The sequence below is a fragment of the Cebus imitator genome, unplaced genomic scaffold (genome assembly GCF_001604975.1).
Source record: "Cebus imitator isolate Cc_AM_T3 unplaced genomic scaffold, Cebus_imitator-1.0 Scaffold29, whole genome shotgun sequence".
In the NCBI taxonomy this organism is placed as follows: Eukaryota; Metazoa; Chordata; class Mammalia; order Primates; family Cebidae; genus Cebus; species Cebus imitator.
Window position 1 is genome coordinate 9,178,421 of NW_016107344.1, and position 19,229 is coordinate 9,197,649.

The 19,229-nt window shown below is 39.8% G+C and overlaps 1 protein-coding gene across 13 annotated transcripts in view; it reads right to left on the reverse strand.

Moving 5' to 3' along the window:
- The window catches only part of KLF12 (Kruppel like factor 12), a 647,154-nt gene that overhangs the window by 57,321 nt on the left and 570,604 nt on the right, over nucleotides 1-19,229 (reverse strand). The window lies entirely within an intron of this gene.

Below are 19,229 nucleotides of genomic sequence, written 5' to 3' on the forward strand. Positions count from 1 at the left end.
CATCACCGGTCATTAGAAAAATACAAATCAAAACCACATTAAGATACTATCTCATGCCAGTTAGAATGGCAATCATTAAAAAATCGGGAGACAACAGATGCTGGAGAGGAATGTGGAGAAATAGGAACACTTTTACACTGTTGGTGGGAGTGTAAATTAGTTCAACCATTGTGGAAGACAGTGTGGTGATTCCTCAAGGACCTAGCAATAGAAATTCCATTTGACCCAGCAATCCCTTTACTGGGCATATATCCAAAGGATTATAAATTGTTCTATTATAAGGACACATGCACACGTATGTTCATTGCAGCACTGTTTACAATAACAATGAACTGGAACCAACCCAAATGCCCATTGATGATACACTGGACAAGGAACATGTGGCATATACATACCATGGAATACTATGTAGCCATAAAAAGCAATGAGTTTGTGTCCTTTGTAGGGACATGGATGAATCTGGAAACCATCATTCTCAGCAAACTGACACATGAACAGAAAATCAAACACCACATGTTGTCACTCGCAGGCAGATGTTGAACAATGAGAACACATGGATACAGGAAGGCGAGCATCACACACTGGGGTCTGTTGCCAGGGAAGAGGGGAGGGACAGCAGAGGATAGGGAGGTTGGGGAGGGATAACATGGGGAGAAATGCCAGATATAGGTGACGGGGGAATGGAGGCAGCAAAACACATTGCCATGTATGTACCTATAAAACAATCCTGCATGTTCTGCACATGTACCGCAGAACCTAAAGTGCAATAAAATTAAAAAAAAAACTGAGTCTAAGGGAGATACAGGGGTGCACAGTGAGAGATAAGGATGCATAGGCCCACTGTGTCAAGATTTTGAATGCTGTGACAAAGTACTTGTCTTTGTCCTGTATGCACTGATTTCTTTTTTTCTTTTTTTGTAGTTTGGGCTCTAGGGTACATGTGCATAGCCATGGTGGTTTGCTGTCTCCATTCCCCCCCTCCCCTCCCCTTCACCCCCTAACCTAGCCCTGTGAGTGTTGTTCCCTTCCCTGTGCCCAAGTTTTCTCATTGTTCATCACCCACCTATGAGTGAACACATGCACTGTTTGGTTTTCTGTTCTTGTGTGTTTGCTGAGAATGATGGTTCCTAGATTCATCTAAGTCTCTACAAAGGACACAAATTCATCATTTTTTATGGCTGCATAGTATTCCATGGTGTATATGTGCTACATTTTCCTTGTCCAGTCTATCATTGATGGGCATTTGGGTTGGTTCCAGGTCTTTGCTATCATAAACAGCGCCGCAATGAACATACGTGTGCATGTGTCTTTATAATAGAATGATTTATAATCCTTTGGCTATATGCCCAGTAATGGAATTGCACTGATTTCTTTCCTTCCTCCCTTCCTTCCTCCCTTTTCTTCCTCCCTCTGTTCTTTTCTCCTTTCTCTTTCTCTCTTTCCTTTTTTCTTTCTTTTTCTCTTCCTTTCTTTCCTATTTGAAGTTTTACTATGTTTTCATAGTAGCCAGTTGTACTACCCAGATGTGATGTTAAAATTCTACCAGCTCCTCTCTCACCTATGCTATCCTGTGTAACACAGATCTAAATATGCTTGCATCAAGATGAATCTCCTAGCCTCCAGTCATTCTAGACTGTCACCCTTAAACCCTGCTAACTGAAATTCCTTAGTCTATGCCTCTAACTCACCTCTTGGTTCCTCCATTCAAGGACCTATCTCCTAGCCATCAAAAGCCAAATAATGTAATTCATTTGTAGAGAAAATGACTGTGGAGTTTGAGAACTGCTTCATAGACAAGTGACATTAATTAAGGCATAATCTCTAGAAAGCCTGGAGTTTCTGTAAGTTATAAACTATTCATCCCAATTCAGAGAGTTAATTATCAACGTAATAATTTGATTCTTCCAGTTACCTATATAAACTATAGTATTTTAAAACTGTCTGACTCTGAGTCAGTAAAATAATTCCTATATCAGAAAAGTCACCATTTTATGATTTCTCCCCCATTACTTCTCATAATTTCCATAAGATGACCTAGTATCAGAGGATATGTTTCTATATATTAAAGATTATATTGTCAAGCAGGAACTTTATATATCACCAAGCATTACTGTGCTTGTGTAACAGGCAATGCACAAATGCACTCAGGATGCCTATTACAGCTTCCAAATAACAACATAGAGTTTGCTTGTCAGATGGGTTGCTGCCATGCAGGGTTAACGGAGCACGCTGTGGTCAAGTGTTCAAACATGTTTAACAGCATCAGTGCAAGTTCAGGTTTATTCAAAGGGCAAGTAAGCTAGAAACATGGAGAACTGATGTTCACTTTGAAAGAGAATGACCAAACAAAACCCAGGGGAAAATTACATACTAATAAATATACTCCAATATATATTGTAGTTTCTAGCTTTTAGTAAAAAAAAAATTTAGAGCCATAAATGAAACATTTTCTTATTTAATTTGCAGTTCTCTTCATTTTATAGTAACTTCAAAAACACATTGTTGTTCTGATGAAAAAGAGTTATGTATCAGTGGATTTCCGAGATTTCTCTCCCTACTTTCCAATCAATGCAATTTATTTTTTTCTTCTGTCTTCTTTCTAGACTACCTGAGGGCAACTTCTAAGGCCTTGATTCAAAAAACTAATGTGCTCAGAAGCCCAACGTGTCACTATGGAGTTTAATGTGCTAAATGTATTATAGGCAATACAGGGGAATTCTATTAATTTTATATTTTATATCCTGCCCTTTCTTCAACTACAACTGTAATCTTTCTTTGAATCACAAATTAAAAAGAACTTTATCTGGAATCACATTTATTTAGTCTTCAAATTTACTTTCCTCATTACTAAGAGGCCTTTTCTTAACATTCTTCAAGGGTCTTTACAAATGAGTGTCAACAGTGGGAAAGTGTTATTTTTGGGTAACCTTGGATAAGTCATTTAGCAGCCCTGGATTCCAGTTTTTTCATCTGTAAAATACAACAGTGGGACTAAATACTCTTTCCTGCCCCTTCAGATCCTATGAGGCTATGATTCTAGCATACTAAAATATTTTAGACAAACACTGAAGTTAGATTTATCATCAAATACCTGTGAATCAGATATGAGGCTCATACTAATTAGAATTGAATTTTCCTTGATTACTGGGCAATTAAAATATACTTTAAGATAGAACAGCAAGGCTCTTTTTCTAATTCCACGCATGAATATTATGGATATGTAGAAATATATAAAACTATCACATTTAGGTATATCTAAAAGCTGATTTTCACAGCAAGAAGATTAAAGAGTGTGTACACTATCCATGAGAATTAATTAAACATCTTCTTTAGAAAAAATTTCTTCCAGAGCCTTTCTGAAGACGACCAGATTGGCCAATTGCACTTTGGCACTAATACGTGACTGTAAACCAACAACATCAAAATATGTGAACATTACATTCTGACAGATGTGAGAAACAGCTTAATAATTAAAACCAACATTGTTTAACTCCCTTAAATCCACTTCATTCAACACATATATATTTTGAGATGGAGTCTTGCTCTGTCACCCAGGCTGAAGGGCAGTGGTGCATCTCAGCTCACTGCAACCTCTACCTCCAGGGTTCAAGCGATTCTCCTGCCTCAGCCCCCCGTGTAGCTGGGATTACAGGCACCCACCACCAAGCCTGGCTAATTTTTTTTTGAATATTTAGTAGAGACAGGTATTTTATGTAGAAACAGGGTTTTACCATGTTGGTCAGGTTGCTCTCGAACTTCTGACCTCAGGTGGTCCACCCACCTCAGCCTCCCAAAGTGCTGGGATTACAGGCATGAGCCACCATACCCCCACCCTAACACATAGTATTAAGTCCTTACTCTACTGTTTTTCCATGTCTTTTGTGAAAAATAGACAAGTAGTGAAAGACATTGTCTCTGATCTTTTGAATTGCAAATATGGGTAAGTAAATATGTATTATGTTTGGGGAAAAACATTGATAACAAAAGTCATGCAAAACCAGTATGAGTGACCATGGAGAAATTCAGATAGAATCTATGCATGCTGAAGTATGTAACATGAGATATTAGATTACCCTAAAAAGACTGTGCAGGTGAAATTTTAAAAAGAACAAAGACCATGATAAACATAGCCATAGTGGTTTTCATACAACTTCCACTGACGACTGTTGCTTCTGAAGGGTGGACTGCTGGCCATCTATCGAGGTTTACAGTTAAGTACCTGGTGCTGCAGTCAGATTACCAGCCCCACCCATCTAACTGTGCCACTATGGACGAGTAACTTAGGGCCTCAATGCCTCAGTTTCCTTTCTATAAAATGGAATAAACAATGTACTTGGCTGGGCACAGTGGCTCACGCCTGTAATTCCAGCACTTTGGAAGGTTGTGGTGGGTGGATCACTTGAGGTCAGGAGTTTGAAACCAGCCTGGACAACATGGTGAAACCCCAACTCTACTAAAAATACAAAAGTTAGACAGATGTGGTGGCACATGCCTATAATCCCAGCTACTCAGGAGGCTGACACAGGAGAATCACTTGAACCCCGGAGGTGAAGGCTGCAGTGGGCCAAGATTGTGCCACTACACTCCAGCCTGGGCGACAGAGTGAGACTATCTCAAATTAAAAAAAAAAAAATACTAATAATAAACGTACTTGTCTTAAAGGGTTGCGGAAAGAATTAAATGAGTTAACATGCAAAGTATTTAAAGCAGTGCCTGGTAAACACCTTAATAAATGTTTTCTTAATGAATGTTTTCTCACTGTTCCCCAATTTTGGGCTGGGAATATATTAAGGTATTGTTGCTTACCTCAAGGGAAATTGCAAAAGTGCTCAATTCAGTTTAAAAAAATGTATATAGCTCATGTAAGATGTAAAAGTGAAGGCATAAAATCAATAAAAAAATTAATGAGTTTTATATCTCCAAAAAGGTTGGGAGTCATTGCTCTGGGGCAAAGGCTGGGGAAATAAACATGCCCATTTATGTCCCTTTTTCCACTGCTGTTATCTGACATTCTCTAGAGACTCTTTGCAGCACTAGAGACTTCTTTTTTTTTTTTAAATTCTACTTCTAGGGTAAACTCACAACTGTAGACCACTAATAGTTTCTGAATCGTTCTTGCATTTACATAGACATGATGATAAATAATCAGAGAAAACATTAAGCTAGCTTTGACAATGATAAAAAACATTTGTAAATTTATCTAGGTTTAGCACATTCTTGGATAATTTTATCTTTTAAACCAGTTGTCTAATTTCCAACTCCAAATCATAATTTCTCCTTTTAGCACAAACATATTACCTTCTAAGGTTTGTTAATTAAAAGGAAAAATGCAAAACCAGTAACATGCACAGGAATACAGAGTCAACTATTTTGTCTAGAGCTGATCTGCAGGGCTATACGGGCACAGCTCTTGTAGAATTATTCAGCTCTGCAGACTGTGTGACCAAAAACCTGTGACCTATTCACATGCTCCGAAAGTATAACAAGAAGGCTTCCCAGAAAGTCGTGAGAAGGAACTGGATCACTGGAGACAGTTGTGGGGTGCTATGGTCTCATGTTTGTGTCCTCCCAAAATTTCATATCTTGAAACTGTCTCATTTAGGTATATCTAAAAGCTTTTTTTTTTTTTTTTTTAATTTTTCACAGCAAGAAGATGAGCTAAGAAATAAGGTGAAGGTATCAGGAGGTGAAGCCTCTGGGAGACGATTAGGCCATAGGGGTGGGGACCTCATGAGTATTAGTGCCCTTATAACAGAGGCTCCAGAGAGCTGCTTTGCTCCTTCTAGTGGGAGGGTGAGGTCCACGAACCAGAAAAGCAGGGCCTTACAGACACTGAATATTTAGGCACCTTGATCTTGGACTTTGAAGCCTTCAGAACCATGAGAAAAAAATTTCTGTTGTATGTAAGCCATCCAGTCGATGGCATTTTGTTATAGTAGTCCAAGAAGACTAAGACACAGGGTAAACCTGCTTAAGGATTATCACAGAAGATGATTTAGGAATAGGCATGTCACGGATCCTTTAGATGTTTTTTTGTTTTTTTAAAACAAATGAGATGGGGTCTCAGTATGTTGACCAGGCTGGTCTTGAACTAGCCTGAAATGATCCATCCATCTTGGCCTCTTAAAGTGCTGGGGGTACAGGTGTGAGCCATTGCACCTGGCTTAGTTTTCGAATATGAGTTCAATTCTTTATTTTTTTCAAAGCAACTATTTAGACTTTCTTTGCCAAATGTTCTTTTATCTCAAGAGGCAGGAATCAGGAAAGCATTCTTCAACACCCTCTAGGAGTCCTGGGGGAAAAGTATTTTCTGCTGTAACATATGTCTCAGTCAGGGAGCCTCTGCAGCATGTCAGTGTGTGGGCAGACTCGGGAAGTACAGCAGGAACAGCAGAGCAGTCTGCTCTGGCCGACAGCACGGCTCACAGATACAAAGCCCACCCAGTGCTAATGCAATCTACACACCCTGAAGACAGTCCTAAAAATTCCAGGAGCAAAAGCAAAACAGAAGACGTAAAATGGGACACAGTCTCAAAATGCTAACAGCATTTTCACGTAACACTTTTTTTTTTTTAAAGTTTATAATAACGCCTTCCATTTCTATAACAGCTTTCTGCTGAAGAGTTAAATATCCTCTAAAGACGTTTTATTCATTTTCAAAGTTCCAATTCATCCGGACAATGTTCCCATGGAACAGTAGGAAATTTGCCTGCATCTTACAGAAGAGGAAACCCAAAACCCAATTAGATGAAACAGGTCAACGTGACGAGGAAGCAGGACTGGAAGGCTCACGGAAGCTCCACCCCCACACAAGGGAGCCTGCCAGGGTTGGTCCCTGACCCTGAGAGAGCTGCACCAACGCTGTGAAGACTTACACAAGCTTTAGGTTGGTCAGATATTGCTGTGGTTTCAAAGGCTTAGCTGCTGATTTCCTTGCTAGGTCAGGAACCTTGCTTTCAGATTTACAAAGAATTGTAGCAAAGACTTCTATTGCAATCTGCTGGATCCTAACTATTCTTACAGTTCTTATGCCAATAACACATTCTCTCTTAATTCTATGACAGTGTTTTTGAAACCACGTACAATGGAACCTTCAGAATTTCAGAATCACTCTTTCGAATTACTGCAATTTCAAGTAGGTTACGGCTAATCTAAAAAGATGATAACCCTCATCTTTGACTTCCCGTCATGTTTATCAATAGCTCCATTTTTCTTGGAGGTTGACTTTACACTAATGAGTTACTGCTCTTATCTTTTTAAATATTCTATGTAAGGTTAAGTTTTTAAAAAATGTTGTTTTCAAAAAATCTCCAGAAAATTGTGAGACTGGTTGCTCATTTATCATTTCACATTTATTGAGCACCAATGTGCAGAGTGTAGAACTAAGCTCTGGGGATGCAGCCATGTGGTGGGGACTGTCTCTGCTTTCATCTGCTATGATGCATACAACAAAGGTCACCAAGTGACAAGAGACTTCACATTCCTGCAGTCACTCACACTGACCTTACAAGAGGTTGGAAAGCCTGCATACATGGTGAGTTTTAAGCCCAACCTGCTGAGGATTCTCTTGTTTTATGGTTGTTGAGCAGAGTCAACAAAGTCAATTTAATAAACTGCAGGGAATTTAGAGATATAAGCAAAGGGAAACAAATAGAAGCAGAGGGCAGTGCTTATTTATATTTCACATTCTTGAATACTTAAGGTGTCTTGTGGAACATACACCATTTTTTAGTTAAGAAAGCAGAAAACTGAACTCAAAAGATAGAGTATATATAAATTTCAGTCTCTAGTTAGAGGATAGCAAATAGTAATTTTTCTTTCATTGAAGTTTTTGGTATTCAAGTCTTCATAGTTAACAATGGCTAACAGTTATAGAGCAATTTAATGTTGGCTAGATACTATGCTAAATACTTTACATGCATCATTTTATTTAATTCTTCCAACATCTAAGATAATGGCATTATCATCCCCATTTTACAGATGAGTAAGATAGAGTTCAGGCAGATTAAGTAGATTAAGTTGACCTTCTCTCTAAGTTAGAGGTCACATGGTAGAAATGTTAGTACATCAACCGCACAGTGCTGAGAAAATGAAACGGTGGGACATGTACTATTCAAATGAGACCTCGGGATTACAATTTGTTCTTCCTTTTAAGAAAATATCACAGCCTGAAGAGAAAATAACAAACTATCCCATGAAGGACTTGATATGGCTCAGCCTCCCACTGCTCAAAGGAATGGCTGTCCTTCATTTCTTGTATGTCACCCTCTCATTAAGTCAGGGACAGCTGTAGCTTTGTGTTCTCCTCGGCATAAAAAAAAATAAAAAGGGCAAGCCTTTAGTCTCACTCCTCTTGTGGTCTTTTCTCTTACATAAGAAAATCCTGTTATTTTTCTGTTAGTCCCTCCACTTAAAGTGAGAGTTGCTGGAAAGGAAGCCAGAAGCAGCCTGTAACATATCAGACGGACTGAGGACATGATGCTTATTTCATAGCAGATCCTCCTTCTTCAGCTCTGGGTTGCACTCTATTTCCAAAATTAGGCTTGGCATATGAGCAAATTGGGAGTGAGGAGTTAGGCATATTCATCTATGAATAACGTAAGCATTATATGTGGTAGGTGGTGGTATTATTACTCACTCTTATAGAATACTGACAGAGGGGTTTAACATTACTTCCCTCAGAATGAACTCCTGTTGTGTAGAGAGTCTAAAATTCTACTGTCTGATGAGTGCTGTCTTACATAAAATAACTACTGATCTGAGATCCTGAAAGCACCACAGAATATGGCTTTGCCTTAAGACCTACTATATAATTACGTAACAAGTTGAAAGTACTAGAAATTAAGGTGGGGTGGGGGGACTACTTGAAAAAAATGTTCCCCCATTCATTAAAGTTACAAGGAAACTTCTTTCAAACTGGCTCCTAGGAAACCTGCCAAAAGATATAGCGTGCATATTACATTATATGTGTGGGTTTATGTGTATTTATGTATATTCGGAAACAGCTGATCCAAGAAGGAGTTTTTAACTCTGCTTTCGTATTAGCATGCTTCAGAACCATCAATAATTTCAGAATAGTCACCTTATTTTTAAAAGTTCTGCTTATCAATGAGAAGAACGAAAGTTGTGGTTTCTAAGAATGTTATGGCTTCCAGAAAAGACAGAAAAATAAAATGACTAGAAAGTACACTGAGGGCTCTTATAATTTACTAATTCCTTGAGGCAGGATTCTATTTCAAGCATTCCAGACAGAAGAAACGAATGTAGACCTTTAAAAAAGTTTTGAAAAGTACTTTCAAGAACTTTAGTGACCTCTCCTGTTTGTCTAGAAACTCTTTTTATATAAGAAAATTTCTATATCTACAAATATTTTTCCATACCTCAAACAGACCCAAATGCCAAGACCTATGGCATCTTTGAACTGAAGTTAAATACCACTAGTAAGCCTGCTTTCAAATTCTCCATCTACAAATAAGAATTCAAGTCTAACTTTGGGTAGCAGGGATTGGATGAGGAGATTCACTGCTAAATTTGGAATGTGAAGATCTAGATGTGCCAGGGCTGTTGCAAAGTGGCTTTGTTCCATAGGACAAACCACTGAATTTCTATTTTGGAACTTCAATTTCATCACTGACAAAATGGGGTCAATACTACCCATTGTGAATGTCCCAAGGGTTGGCTGTGAATTTCTCATGAGGGCATGGATGAAAGGGCCTTTTGAAAGGGTGAGTGCAGGTCTCCTGCAGGAGGGGTCTTTTCACGACAGGTCTTTATAAACCCTTTTGGCAGGTCGCTGGTAGGAGCAAAAAGCAGGTGTCTGGGGCCTGTGTGATGGACATCCTGGAGCCTGGGTCGGCTACCCAGGGGTGGTCTAGTAATGTGGGGTTGAGGGGGGTGGCAGCAACAGAAAGTGAAGCCAGAAAAAGCAATACAGGAAGAACTGCTATGGAGCCCCAGGGCTGCAGGAGCCGGGAGGTAGACACTGAGGAGCAATGCGGGGAAGGAAAGCCTGCTGCCGAGGACAAAGATGACAAAATGATGCTCGGCAAACCTGCATCAGCACATCCAAAAATAAAACTGCAGGGCTACACATAGGTGAGCATGTGTGTGTCTCTACGTTACTAGGGGTCGTTAATTTCTGAGGGTGGCTAGTTGAGTTTACCTTTGATGAAGGCTAGTGTATCAGAAAAGAAGATCTCAACATTCATGCATCCTGATGTCAAATTCTGAAGCCATGGTTGCCTTTTCTAGCTCTACAGAGCCTTCTAGTTTTAGCCAGCTGCACTCTTTAGACCAAGGCCTGCTAATGTAATCAGTCACTTTCATGAGTACCTAAAATTACAGCTGTTACGTATTTATAAAATAAATAACTTATTCATTTATTGTGTATAAGAATTTGTGGTTAATGCCTCTGTATCCATTGTTTAAGGCATGGCTCATCACCACACATAACTGCAGGCTGGGATTATGTTTTACACATGTGCTCTTTGACCCCTGGGGACATGAGAGAACAGATACTACAAATGAACGTTCATTTAAAGCCTATGTTTTAGGTAGGAAAGAGGGGACGCTACTCTTATCCAACTGTGACTAAACTCATGACATGGTGAAAGAGCTCACTATGAATGGAGTTGTGTCAGTAGCCTAGAAGTATGCTCTGGTTTTCCTCCTCCAGTGCATGAAATCATGTGACATTTAGATCACCTAAGACGAGGACTGAAGAGCATGCTCTAACCAATACAGCTATAACCATGCAAATTTATACATATTAAAGGTAATTATTATACTTAATATATATCTAACAAAAGTCAACCCAGATTGTGACAATACTGAATTTCTATCTTGTAAAAGCATCACACGTGAGATTTACTGTTTTTCACATACTAGGTCATAGTACTAAGTGTAAAAAGAAAAAGAAAGTGCTCCTTTGTTAACACTTGTCATTGTTCTGCACGTATGTAATTTCTAGAATCAAGGGCCTCCAAATCTATTAATAATCACAGACTTGCAAAAGCTATGCCTTATTTCAGACAACACCAAGCAAAAGTAGCACCACGATTCTAATTTCACTTAATGCTATTTTCAAGATGCCCACCAGTTTGAAAGCATGCAAGTCAAGAGTGTGCCACTACATAATTGAATCGATAGCTGTGGAAAAGTTAAATGATGTATCATTTTTACATTTCGAGGATAGTAATGTCCTGCAAAATAGGTCGTGCACACCATCTGCACCAGGTAAAATGCTATTACTGAATATCAGTTAACTTCAAAATAGGTCTCTGGACCCAGAGAGAAATCAGCAGTCGAACATTTCACAATGGTATGGCACCTGGCTGGTAGATATCTACAAACGAAACCAAGAACAAAAAAATGTGCATTGTCACAATTAGAAGTATGTATATGTACATGTGCGCAAACAATGCAGGGATTATATTAATTGATTATTTTTTGGTTTCTGCACATGGTAAAACACATTAAGATAAGTATTAAAGTGGTAAGGCAATAGATATAGATGTATTTAAATCTTATAAATAAAACAAACATGAATTTTATTATCTCAAACAAGGCTAACTCCCAGGGCCAACACACGATGTGATATCTAAATATGTTAAATTGGTGAGGCATAGAAAGACCAACCCGTGACAAAGAGGCAACACCGTCTTTATAAAATTCTGTCAACACACAGCTGCAACATAATTTTGCTAACTCATTCATGATAGTTTGAATTCTCTTCCAAAGACAGAGCTCCTTTAGACACCTTTATGTTCTGAGCATTTCCATAGTGCCTGACACCTAGTAGGTGCTCAAAATATGTCAGATTTTCAATAAACTCATTATTTTAATCAAGCAAAGTTTGGAAAATGTCTTAAAACATTCCATTTTATTTAAATTGTGTATTATCTTTCTAAAAAATTAAGAGTATTTAATGATGGAGTTGAAATTAAAAGAATTAGAGTACTTCAGTTTAAAGCCATGCCTGTCCCTCACCTGCCACCCCCCTCCTTTTTTTTTTTTTTTAGATGGAGTCTTGTTCTGTTGCCAGGGCTGGAGTGCAGTGGCACAACCTTGGCTCACTGCAACCTCTGCCTCCCTGGTTCAGGCATTCTTCTGCCTCAGCCTCCCAAGTAACTGAGATTACAGGCATGCACCACCACGCCTAACTAATCTTTTTGTATTTTAGTAGAGATGGAATTTCACCATGTTGGTTAGGCTGGTGACCAACTCCTGGCCTCCTGGCCTCAAGTGATCTGCCTGCCTCAGCCTCCCAAACTACAGAGATTACAGGTGCGAGCCACTGTGCCCGGCCCTTTCTTTCTTTCTTCAAATATTTACTGAGTGTCTACTACAGGCCAGGCCTTATGCTAGGTGCTGGAGACTTATAGTCCAAGAGAGGCATACATACTTCCTTAAATGCACACAACCGAGGACCATGACAAAAAGACATGGCAGCGATCCAAAGGAGGAAGTGAAGAATCCAGGCTGCCATCGGCAAAGAGGTGCGTGCTTTAGCTATGGAGAAGGCTGTTATTGAGGGAGTGTATGCAAAAGGAAATGAAACTTTGAAGAACATGAACATGTAAAAGGCAGGTAAAGGAAAAGGAGTGAATGAGAAGGATGCAGTAGGAATGTCAAGGTTAGCTTAGTTTTATCATATCGGGGAACTGAGTTAACCTAGCTCTCAATTGTATTATCTATTAAAGGGTCAAAATATATTTTAGCCAGTAGATGACATAATTAATGTTACCTATGTATTAGTTATGGCCCTAAATAATAAATGAGTCTTGTACCCTCTTATAAATAATAGTCAACATTTATTTACTGAGTTGGTAAACACTGTCCTTTGAGCTTTATATGTAATATAGTACATTTAATCCTCATGATAACCATTAAACAAGTATAATTAGCAACCCCCATTTTATAGATTAGGAACCAAAGGCACAGATATATAAAATAACTTGCTTGAGGTTACAGAGTTAATGTATAGTAACTGAAATATGAATATAAGCAGTCTGATTTATTGATCCCTACTCTATTCTTTCTCTATCTTCATTTTAAAGATTAAGATAAAACCATTTTTCAAGACATGTCACAGAATGGGTCTGAGAAATAAGTAAAATGATACCTATGAACTGTGTGAAACTGTGAAAGGCTTAAGAATGTAAAATATCATTGAAAAGTGGTTCTAACAAAGTACAATGTCCGTTTCTGGTGAAATCAGACTTCATTGTTTCCCCCAGAGAGAAGTGTTGAAAAAGATAAATTTGTGAAGAATCACTTTGGAGACTTGCTTCTATTACTAGAGGATGAATTATTTACCAGCAATATAACCAGGCATGGCTGGGAGCAAATTATTGATTTCAAGAGCCATTTCTAATCCCGTATCAGATTCCTTTGTCATACAGAAGACAAAGTTGTACTGAAGTGACGTTTAAGTTTTAAGGGAGCTGATAATCAGAAGTTGGCATTTTAATAAATAAAAATAATATTATATATGATCCTTCTCTGTCCAGACCTTTAACCTGAATCAACAGTTATGGACTGAATGTCTGTGTCCCCCAAAATTCACATGTTGAAGCCCTAATCCTCAATGTGATGGTATATGGAGATGGGGTCTTTGGGGATTAGTTTTAGATCAGGTCATGAGGGTGGGGCTCTTAGGACGGGATTAGTGTACTTTTATAAGAAGAGGAAGAAAGATCAGGGTTCCCTTCTCCTTCCACTTTTTGAGGACATAGAAAAAAGGTGCACTCTGCTAGCCAGGAAGAAAGCCTTCCCCAGGAAATGAATCAGCAAATGCCTTGCAGTTGGACTTCTCAGCCTCCAGAACTATGGGTAATAGTCTGGTGGTTTCAGCCACACAATCTACAGTATTTTGTTATGGCCGGCCAATCAATGACAAATACATTTAAATTTCAATATGTGGGGCTCTGGGATAGATATTTTTGTTGCATTTTATCACAGAGGAAATGACAGTGAAGAGTTTCATGATTTGCTTAATGCCAAAAGCCAATAGCAGACAGGATTTGAATCAGCATCCCTTGATTCCAAAGCTGTGCTCTTTCCATTGAGTTGTTTGGACACCTGTTCTTTATATTTATTCACCCCAGGTCAGTTTTAAAGGCTTTAGGAAAGTTATTGGAGGATAAAAGCCTAATACATTCAGTACTTCGGAGGGCCACATCTCCCTCTGTGGCCAATTAACACTAGAGTTACTTTGATGGTCATTTCCTATAGAGTACCTATGTTCAGTTTTTTATCATTAGAAGGCCCTTTTCAGTGTGTATTCTAAGACCATGGGCCCTCAGCTTGCTACAATCCTGGGGGAGGCCCAGCTTCTCAGTCCTCAGAAAGATAAATGACTTATCTCTTTATACCAACATGGATTGACACTTTGCACAGTGTCATTTAAAATTTAGTACCTGTTGATTCAGCTAAGAGATAAAAAAAGATATTTATTCTTTGTTCATGTGAAAATGTTGTACACATTAATCCTATTAAACCACAGAGCCTGGATTTAAATTTCATTCTAAATCCTATTTCCAGAGTTATAATGTTTGAGGGTGTTTGTGTCTTCAAAGGTGTGACAATAAAAACTATAAGGTTGATCTTCAAATTCATTAATATACACAAGAGACAAAAAGCCATTAAATTAGCGCAGCCAAAGGAAAAAGAATTTAAAAAATAGCCACACAAAGCCTATCCAGGGGGTGAGGCTTTTTTAGTGGACTAATTGCAAGGAAATATAAAAGGGTAAACTTTTATTAATCAAACTCTTTTCACTCAGCCATGAAGAACTGCTAGGCAGAGCAAGCAAAGAGACAGGGGTTAATGTAAGCCTGATAATTAAATTCAGGATCAAGTGGATCAGAGGGAAGGCCACAAAAGTAAAAGTCAGGTGGAGGTAAGAATTGGAATCCTAATCTTTTATAATACTATATGGTTTGTGGAAAGAAGAAGAGAAAGAAAAATTTTGAAAAGTTTTTTTTTTTCCTTTTTGAAGCATCAGTAAAGGTGGTTATATTTAAGAGAAAAGTGAACAGTGACAAATGATACACAGAGGTATTCTGCAGCATCCTGCCTTCTGTGACATAAAGTGTTTCCTACATATTAATCTCCATTTATTTTCACATAATCCCTATGGAAAAAAATAGGCAAGAGCAGGCATGAGGGACTCAATCTCACCCCTGATCACATAATTAGAGAGTGACAGAACAGACCTAAAATCTTAGCTTCTCAAATTGGGGTCAGTAGCCACCATTATTCTTCAAACACCTTGTCAGGCATAATAGTGATAAACAGAGAAAGGGCAGAAATGATGTAACCAATGTTTAAAGATACTTCCAATACGACATGCCTTGCTACCCTCTGAATTTGAATACTTCTACTTTTCTGAAAATGTTGAATAAGGAATGGGAAACACCCATCAACATGTGGAAAGGAAAGGACCAAAGTCAGGAGGCAGAAGTTCTAAGTTCTAATCCTAGCTCCGACTCGCTGTGCAAACCTGGTCAAAATTATCCAAACTCTGGGCTTCAGTTTTCCTACCAAAAGATGGGGATGGTGGAAGAGATGTCTTCAGTTCACTGATCCATATGCCTGGAGCCTGCTGCCCACATGCTGTGCTCAGAGCCAGGAAAGGAAAGCCCTCATACTAGAGGGCCTCAGGTGGAGAGAACATACAACAGACCAACAGATACAGTCAATCATGATGAGGATGATGATATGCTCCATACGGTGGCATCGGGTCAGAGAGGAAGATAAGGTTGATAGACTAGGGGACTGCAGGGAAGTCTTCACAGAAATGCATTTTAAAATTTCATTTAATTAAGTTCCAGGATACCTGTGCAGGACGTGCAGGTTTGTTACATAGGTAAATGTGTACCATGGTGATTTGCTGCACCTAACAACCCATCACCGAGGTATTAAGCCCAGCATACACTAGCTGTTTTTTCCTCATGCAGAAGAATATTTTTAAGCTGAGTTTTTGAGAATTAGTTTCCTTGGGGATCAAGGTATTTTGGGAAATGTAACAAGTTTGGTGTGGCTGGAATTTAGGGCTCATGGGAAGATGGAAACCATTTATGAGAAGTGAGATGGAAAAGAGTTATGTGATGCAAAGGGCCTCATATACAGTGTTGAGGGCTTTGGAATTCTAAATCATGGCACACCACCACAGAGTCGTAAAGATAGGAGGAATCCCATTTGCGTTTTACAATAATCATCGTAGGCATGGCAATGATTGGATTCGGGGGAGGAGTAGAAAGAACTGAATCTAGAATTCCATGGTGTATATATGCGACATTTTCTTCAGCCACTCATCCACTGATGGACCCTTAGGTTGATTCCATGACTTTACTATTGTGAATAGAGTTGTGATAAACAAGTGAGTACAGGCATCTTTTTGATATAATGATTTCTTTTCCCTTGGGGGGGAGATACCCAGTAATGAGATCACTGGATCAAACTGTACTTATAGTTTTAGCTCTTTGAGAAATGTTCCTACTGTTTTCCATAGAGACTGTACTAATTTACATTCCCACCAACAGGGTGCAAATGTGCCTTTTTCTCTGCATCCTTGACAACATCTGTTTTGGACTTTTTAATATAGCCATTCTGACTGGTGTAACATGGAATCTAAAGAGACTTGTGCCGGGCGCGGTGGCTCATGCCTGTAATCCCAGCACTTTGGGAGGCCGAGGCGGGCGGATCACGAGGTCAAGAGATCGAGATCATCCTGGCCATGGTGAAACCCCATCTCTAATAAAAATATAAAAATTAGCTGGGCGTGGTGGCACACGCCTGTGGTCCCAGCTACTTGGGAGGCTGAGGCTGGAGAATCTCTTGAACCCAGGAGGTGGAGGTTGCAGTGAGCAGAGATTGTGCCACTGCACTCCAGCCTGGCAACAGAGCAAGACTCCGCCTCAAACAAAACAAAAAAAAAGAGACTTGTTAGGAGCTTAGGGTAATGTTTCAGCTAAGAGATGATAAGGACAAGTGGGGTGAGGAAGAGCCAACATTGCCAAGAAATATTTAGGAGGAGGAATGCTAGACTCAGTTGGTCAAATAAATGTGGGTTATGATGGAGCTGGAGTTGCTATGAGGTTTCTAGCTTGGGTGATTTTGTAGATGAGGAATGAGAAGACTGAGCTTGGGGAGTATGAACAAATAGAATAGATGGCTCTTTCAATGCTAAAGTCTTCTTGTGGAAGAAAGACATCAGGGTACTTGGCATTTTGGGAAAAGAGGCCCTCACATATTAAGATCTATTTATTCAGTTGAAGTTGGATATCTCACTGAGCAGCCCAGGGCTGGACATCTACTGGGGGCGGGTGACATCATTTTACAATGGGCTGCTGACAGCATGTGCATGTAGGGCAAAGAAATTGGCTGAAACTTACAGGGTCCTTTGCATCCTGAGGTCACACATGCAGGCAACCTTAGTTATACTGATATAGCTTCTGCCCAGTTTACCTGTGGATTTACTGTATCTTTTATTTTTTGAGACACAGTGTCACTCTGTCGCCCGGTTGGAATGCAATGGTGCCATCTCAGCTCACTGCAAACTCCACCTACTGGGTTCAAGCGATTCTCATGTCTCGGCCTCCTAAGGAGCTGGGAGTACAGGCAAATGCCACGGCACCCAGCGAATTTTTGTCTTTTTTTTTTTTTTTTTTTTAATAGAGATGGGGTGTGGTCATGCTGGCCAGGCTGGTCTTGAACTCCTGAGCTCAAGTGATCTATTGCATTGGCCTCCCACAGTGCTGGGATTACAGGCATAAGCCATCATGCCTGGCCACCTATGGATATTTATGGCTTATTAACTGCACATTTTTATAGCCTCCATTAAATGCTTAATTGTTTGCAAGCATTTTTACCTTTAGATTTTCTTCATCTCAAGAACTGTTCTGCCCCTTAACATCAAATATAGACACGCCCCCAACACATACATACACACACACACACACACACACACACACACACACACCCCAGGGTAACTGTCATTTATATGCCAGTGGTACCTACATTTACATCTACAGTCTTCCCCTGTGCTCTAAGTTCCCAGCCACAACAACCAGTGGCTCACACTAAAACTAGGTGTCCCCGTTGATTCTTCTCTTCATTTCCTTCCGTAAGAAACTGCTTTTCAGAACACATCCTAGTTGCCTCCACTTCTCTCCCTCCGTGGATACCATTCTAGTCACAGCTAGCATGTTTTCTCCTCAGCCACAGCCTTGGCCTCCTCACTCGTCCCCCGGCTTCCTTCCACACTCTTACAGCCCCTTCTCTCCAGAGCTGCCAGACTGAGCCTGAAACACACAACTCCATCACTTCTCTCTCTGCTCAAAGCCGGCCTGTGGCTCCTGCTACACCCAGACTATGGACTGGGTGTTTCTGGTCCCCACAACCTCTCTGAGCCGAGGTTGATTCACGCTCCTCCTCATTCATTTTTTTGTTCCTTGAATGTCCATGTTTGCTCCCATCAGAAGGCCTTTGTAGAACTGTTTCCAGCACCTGGAATATTGTGTCCAGACCCTCACCCAGCTGGCTCCTTTCCGTCGTTCAGCTCCCAGATGCCAAGTCACCTCCTTTCAAGAGGGGTTTTCCGGCCAAGCCCCTTGGACTGCTTTCCAGTCATCTCCATCACATCCTCATTACATCTTCATCAGAGCACTTACCACTACCAGACGCTAGCCAGTTGTCACTCTTGCGCCACTACATGGTACCAAGTGGGGGCCACGTTTGTCTTATTAAATAATGTGCCCCAGAGTACAGGAAGTGGCTGCATCATTGCAGGCACACTAATTTTTCTGACGAAGGAACAAAGGAATGAACACAAGAATTCTGGAAAAGTGATGATGCTACTGAGTGTAAAAACAACAGTCAATCTCTGGCAATTTCAAAAGATGATCAGGTTTGTAAGTGACAGAAAATTTAAAAACTTAAATTGAAGATTAACATTTAATACAGAGTAGGAGAAAATAAAAGTGGCAAGCAAGTAAAGGCCCACATGGAAACCAGGCAGAGATGAGACTCGACTAATGCATTCTAAGGAAGCAGAAGGGTGTAAGATAAACAAGGACCACTCTGATTGCGATCCTCATTTTTTAAAAGGTGTTGCTGGGATCTTCTTGTATTTTTGAAGCCCTTTTCCCCTTGAAAACCATCAACAATAGCATTCAATCAAGCCTCCCATTCAGGAGAGAAGAGAGAGGCAGACATGGAAACTC